We start from the raw sequence: 7,192 nt of genomic DNA on the forward strand, positions 1-7,192 counted from the left end.
TACTTCGGTCCCTTAGGGCCATTTTAGTCTATTCGGTCCTTTTGGTCCATTAGGTCCACATTAGTCCATTCTGTCCGATTAGGTCCTTTTGACCCATTTCGGTCCATTAGGTCCACTTTTGTGCATCCAGTCCACTTCTGTCCAATTCATACCATTTGGTTCAGCTCAGTCTATTTGGTCCAGTTCGGTCTATTTGGTCCAATTCGGTCTGTTGTTCCCAAACAGACACTTAGCTGTTCTAGCATGTCTGAGTTAAGTCGAGTCTAACAGATTTATAGAATTGAGTTGATAAGAATTTTGTGTTGTTTGATCCTTATTAATAATAATAATAAAATAAGGTGCATAACATATCCAATTTCATTAGTAAATTTTGAAGCTAAGTGCTAGTAAAAGTCATGTTAAAACTGTTACTAAAATCTCAAAAATAAAATTAAAACAAATGATAACTCAACAAAATAAAAATAAAATAGCCATTTAACATAATCACATGATGTGGGACTCGCGTCGTTGATAATTTGGCTAATATATTATTTTTTATTTTTAAAGGTTATATGAAATTCATATAACATACATGTTAGATTTTTTATTAATTGCTAAAAATAAGTTTTACACTTCGAATAAAATTTAACTAGAAATAAATTTTTAGTTAGAAAGCGTTTTCAATAAAACTTTCTTTATTTATTTAATATAAGTTCAAACTTTTATTTTGCTAAAAAAAAAAAATAAAGTTCAATCTTTTAATTATCTCAAAAAAAAAAAAAAAAAAAAAAAAAAACGAACTTCTTAGAAATTAAGTATGAAGCTAAATCAATGTAAATTTTAGGTAATGTATATGAAGTAAGAACGATCCACAAATGGTCAGGCCCACGAGGAATACAATAGAAAAGATCAACCCTATATGGTGGTTTGGGATATTGCAAGATCCTAGGAGCTGATGTAGCACTTCTCTGTATGTATTTGAGTTGAGTTCAGTAGTTGTTACTGAGTCCTTAGCCTTAGGAAATTCTAACGTGTCAGCTCATGAATAGAATAAGTATATGTTCTTGTTTAGGATAAGTATATGTTGTTGTTAAAGGTGCCTATAAATTGAGTTACAAGGCTCTTGACAATCATCTTTAGCCTTGTATCTCTATGCGTCCTTGACCATCCTCTCAATGTCTTGATTGGCTTGTGATCTTCCTTTTCATACCACAGGTCTTCTCTTCAGTGGAAACATTAAGTATTCCATTACATCAATGGCAGCCTTAATGTTTCTATTGAGGAGAAGACCACTGGTGTATATGAATGAATTACTCACCCTTGTATTAGACTCTCTTTTTGAGAGAAAAAGGAAATTAATCTTTGTTAGAGGCAATGGATGGATTCCTTTTGTCCATGAAAGATTTTTACTATTACTAGTGACTTGGGGTAGAGTATGAGAAGTGGGTGTTGGAGTTGATGACAACTCGTGTATTGCAAATTATGCCATGCCATACTTATCAGATGCTATAGCTCTAATATTAGCAAGGGATAGAGACAAGTCTAGTGGTATTTATTTTTTATTTATTTATTTATGTGCTACTCTTTGTTTTCTTGTGCTTTCTATTTTATGTTTATCTAACTGATAAATTCCCGTAGACTGGATACACAAAATAATATATGGTTCTACCTATATGGTTGCTCTGCATTATACAGATCAAACTCTTTTGGTTGATTAGGATGTAATCTGGGAACACTTGACTTGCTGCAATATTGCCATGTTAGATTTGGCAAGCTATTGAATTAACTGAACTTTTATTTTCTCCACTGTTTAGCCTGTTACATTTACTCTTCTAGTTTCTAGAATGTAGAATTGTAGATGCTTCCTCCTCTTCCCCAGTTTGTAAATGTCAAAACATTGCAGTAATGGCTTGTGTGAGTAGCAATAGCTTGGTAACTTTTTATTACTTTTCATGGTGTTTGTTGATGGCATCAGAATAATTTTGTAGTTTAGTATTGTTTTATTTGGGAAAGTTGAAGGGGTCCCAAAAGTTAGATAAAATTGTGCAGTAAGTAGTCATTGTACTTTGTAGTGGACTAGATTTCTTGCAAAGAGAACAAGATCGAATAATAACAGTGCATAATCAACAATATCAAAATTACACATACTAATTAAAGTTGGTGACGTATGTCAATCACACCCTAATTATCTCATAGAGTTGTGTTGTGCTGAGATCTGCCACTAGAACAATTGTGGAGGTGGCTCTTGCAACAAAACATTAGATTTCACTTGCAGTTTTGAATGTGGAAAGGGTTACTATAATATACTCAATGTTACTTCCTTGCCATTTTTTCAAGATTGTAAGTGCACATACCTACAAGTTGCCAAAGAAAATTGTTATGGGTAAAATGATACATTTAGGTGTGGGCAGTTAAAACTTAATATTAACATATCTAATGTTTTATGTACAAGTGGTATGTCAAAAAGGAATCCCCAACTTTGAGTTTTAGTATTTGTGTTTTAGGTGCAATTAGAACGGATTGTTAACCCTAGGGATATCATTTTCAAACACATCTACTTCTGCAACACCAGTATTGTCTGATGATGGTAAGAACCAAGGTGAGGCTCACAATTTAGACTTGCATATAAATCATCTTCTTGCTTTGTTTCATTGCTAAGGCAAATAGAGAGAAATTAATATGGTAATGTATTGATTTAAATTTATATTATTGATCAATCCTTGAGCAAAGAAGTTTCTTTTTTCACTTATCTTTTTTCCTAGGAGCTAAACAAACATAGCAACTCCTCTGAATTTTGTTGTTATCTTGACTACTAGAGTAGTCTTCTTCTTTAGGATGCAAAGGAGAGTGTAATAAATAAATAAAAAACTCTAGAAGAAATATATCATCTAAAAATAATGATTACTTGTCATAAAAGCAACCAATAGGATTGTTCTCTTATTTGACTAAATAAACCCTTCGAGCCCTCAATAGCTTTTATTGATCTGAGTATGTTTTTCCGGTTATAGAACTCCAATATCTTTTTACAAATTCACAATTTAAAACGTCGTATTCAAATTGAGTTGTCTGAGTTCTTGAGGTTAATCTTCCTTGGCTTGATTCATTTGTTTGACCTGTTTTCTTTTTTATAGCTACTTCAATTCTATAAGGAAATTCTCTTTGGTTGATTACCCCTGATGACATTCATGGTTATGGTTTAGTGGAATTAGAAGGATTTAATTCCATTTAGATTCCATAGATTTCATCGCTACGAAGCCTAAGTGATACTATAGTTGAGCTACGAGGCTCTTAACTAGTTAAAGTTTAATTAAGTATGTAAATGAGTTCAAGTTACTTTAACCGATAAATTTGTCAAAATAATGGATGGGTAATTAAATCCCATATACATAAAATATAAATCAATTGAAATCTTGACATGATGATAATAATTAAATAGTTATAAATTGGATCCATATATTTCAAATTCAAATTGTAAGGACATAATTTGTAACGACCCATAATAATGTTGGATTCGCACGTAAAAAGGCCCAAACAATATCACTTATAGAGCGTGGGTTTGAAAGGCTAGGCCTTGGTCACTGGACGGTAGTTCGGGTTGGCTCCGGTCAGCGAATCTCGTCCGAGGATTCTGGGGAGCTCTAGGCTCTTATTATTTTCCTCGTTTCTAGGACACCATGGCTGGGAGGACGGATTGTCCCCCCCCCCCCCCCTCTCACACTGCCTCTCTTACCCTTTTATACTGGCATTTATCCTCTCACCTGCGTCCACGTATAAGCTCAATTTCCTAGGACTTATGACCTGTCTTGTCAGCCCATACCTAAAGTGGTTGGGGGTGGTTGTAAAAACTGAAGAGTATTGAATGGCAGTAATGGCAGCTTTCCCTTTGTCCTTGGTCGTTATACTATCCAGCGTCTCCTTTTCTATTGACATAGATATTTTTAGATCTTTTCCCACACTGTTCCTATACCGTTTTTACCCTTTCTTCCAGGGGGACATCGGATATGCCGAGGACAGAATCATCCTCGGCTGCGTCTCAAGACTATTTGGACTTTTGTAACCCATTCTCTGCTATACCCTTCCTCGACTCGGGCCTTGGGCCCCAACGTAAAAATGGGCCAGGGCCACAAATTATTGGGCCCCACAATAGCCCCTCAAAATCCTACTGTCCGACCTCTTGGTCGGAGGGGAGGATTTTGATGATGCCAAGCCTTTATTACGGTTCGTTTAGCTCTGCCCTTCATTAATGTTGGCGCCTCTTCATCTGCTTAGGAAATGCACCGGGTTACGAGATATTCTTCTAGATTTACACACGATGCGCTCCCGTTGTTTCAGTGTACGAGGCGCGTCCTTAATAAATTTCCTTTACGAGGCCAATCAAATCTGACAGTTACAGATGACATTGGGGAGTTGAACAGACGCTACCTTACTTGCAGATCTTCTTGGAGATATGTACGGATTAAATGCCACTGAATTCACCTTCCATATAAGAAGCCAAACGAGAGGGTATTCCCTTCGCGTAAAGACTCTTTAACCTTCCTAAAGTCTCAACCCTCAATCCGTGCTCTAAGTCTTCCTTATTAGCATAGCCACAGCTTACAATGTGACACATTTAAAGTAGAAGTGGGGATGAAAAGATCACATCCTTCTCAAAAGCGTTCTGTCCCTCCGAAGCTTAAGATGGCTTAGTCAGGACAGGGATGGCAGAGACTCAAGATACCTTTCATCCTCCTTTCAGCTAAAATCCGAAGCAGGGGCTCGTCGCGTCAAACTTTTGGTGTGACTGAGCTGGGGTCACCCATTATCAGTACCAGCCGCTCTCTTTTGAGCATAGCTAACATGGCACCAGCGTGTTAGGAGTCAGGACTGACGCAGGGACAAAGTATCCCTGCTTCTTCCTCTCTTCCTTCACTGGTGCCTTTTTTTGTCTCCCTTCTTCTTCTTTCCCATCACCAGATCCATCCTGGTGCTTTTCCTTCTTCCTGTTCTTCTCCTCTTCCACCAAGGGAGGTCCTCCTCTCAATATGGGTGCTGTTGGGGCAGAATTTGAAAAGACTTCGGAGCAGAGCTTAAAAAGACTTCTGGCTGTTTGTTTGTTTTGTTTTTTGTTTTTTTATTTATTTATTTATTTATTTTTTATTTTTTATTTATTGATTTTTTTTTATTGTTTTTGTAGTTCGTTTTCTATATAGGCTTGTTTAAGCCCTTCATTGTGCGCTGTGATACCTTTTTATATTAATAAAAGTAATCATTACTTTATTTCGTATATTCTATCTCTTCTTTCTGAAATGGTTATACCGTGAATAGACGTACTACCATATGACTTCTTTTTTTGTTTTTACATTCCGAACGATGCTTAGGGCCGAAATCCCCGTTAATAAAAAGACCTTGCTCTGCGCTTATTGAAATTATCCAGCATAATAATGCTGATTTGAACAAATGATACTTAGGGCAGAAACCTTTATTAAGAAAAAAGAAAAAGATATTATGATGAGCTTATTAGAGCTGTCTAGCATAATAACGCCGACCTAAGAAAACAATACTTAGGGCCGAAACCCCTTATCAAGAAAAAAGATGTTATTATGAACTTATTGGAGCTATCATGTACAATAAGACTGACCTGAAAATGGGTTGTACACCCCAAACTTGAACGAGATGATGGCTGAATGATCGGTGCCGTGTAGGAAGTAATCATCCGAGGATATATAACCCAAAGTGAACAGCCCCTGCAGGTCGCTGAGTAATAAGGCGTTTCGCCATCTTCCTAATGACCTTCATAGCCTTAGCCTTTTCTGGTATTTGGTCCGAGGACTGAGCGACTTAGAATTCTTCTTAAGTAGCTGACTTTTCCATAAGCTTGAGTCCGAGGACCATGCAATACCTTGGTTCTGTTCAAAACTTGATTTTTTAAGTAGTTGGTTTCCCCATAGGTTTGAGTCTGAGGACCATGTAATACCTTGGTTCTGTCCAAAACTTGATTTTTAAGTAGTTGGTTTCCCCATAGGTTTGAGTTCGAGGACCATGCAATACCTTGGTTCTGTCCAAAACTTGATTTTTTAAGTAGTTGGTTTCCCCATAGGTTTGAGTCCGAGGACCATGCAATACCTTGGTTCTGTCCAAAACTTGATTTTTTAAGTAGTTGGTTTCCCCATAGGTTTGAGTCCGAGGACCATGCAATACCTTGGTTCTGTCCAAAACTTGATTTTTTAAGTAGTTGGTTTCCCCATAGGTTTGAGTCCGAGGACCATGCAATACCTTGGTTCTGTCCAAAACTTGATTTTTAAGTAGTTGGGGGAGTTAACCCCTCGGCTATGGCGTGGGACCTTGGTTTAGGGGAATTACCCCCTCGGCCAAGCCCCTAGAACCATTCGTGCTATTGACGCTATGAAGCGCAGCCCCTAGTAAAGGAACGTAGCCCCTAGTGGAACTTTACGCTAGAACACTACAACCGGCTGTTGGAAATGACAAGGGGACTGTCTCAACCTACCGCCTGTGCCAACACACAAACCCTTCCCACAGACGGCGCCAATTGTAAGGACACAATTTGTAACGACCCATAATAATGTTGGATTCGCACGTAAAAAGGCCCAAACAATATCACTTATAGAACGTGGGTTTGAAAGGTTAGGCCTTGGTCACTGGACGGTAGTTCGGGTTGGCTCCGGTCAGCGAATCTCGTCCGAGGATTCTGGGGAGCTCTAGGCTCTTATTATTTTCCTCGTTTCTAGGACACCATGGCTGGGAGGACGGATTGTCCCCCCCCCCCCCTCTCACACTGCCTCTCTTATCCTTTTATACTGGCATTTATCCTCTTACCTGCGTCCATGTATAAGCTCAATTTCCTAGGACTTATGATCTGTCCTGTCAGCCCATACCTAGAGTGGTTGGGGGTGGTTGTAAAAGCTGAAGAGTATGACTTTGTCAGGTGCAGAGTATTGAATGGCAGTAATGGCAGCTTTCCCTTTGTCCTTGGTCGTTATACTATCCAGCGTCTCCTTTTTTATTGACATAGATATTTTTAGATCTTTTCCCACACTGTTCCTATACCGTTTTTGCCCTTTCTTCCAGGGGGACATTGGATATGCCGAGGACAGAATCATCCTCGGCTGCGTCTCAAGACTATTTGGACTTTTGTTACCCATCCTTGGCTATACCCTTCCTCGGCTCGGGCCTTGGGCCCCAACGTAAAAATGGGCCAGGGCCACAAATTATTGGG

Source organism: Quercus robur, chromosome 10, assembly GCF_932294415.1.
Source record: "Quercus robur chromosome 10, dhQueRobu3.1, whole genome shotgun sequence".
In the NCBI taxonomy this organism is placed as follows: Eukaryota; Viridiplantae; Streptophyta; class Magnoliopsida; order Fagales; family Fagaceae; genus Quercus; species Quercus robur.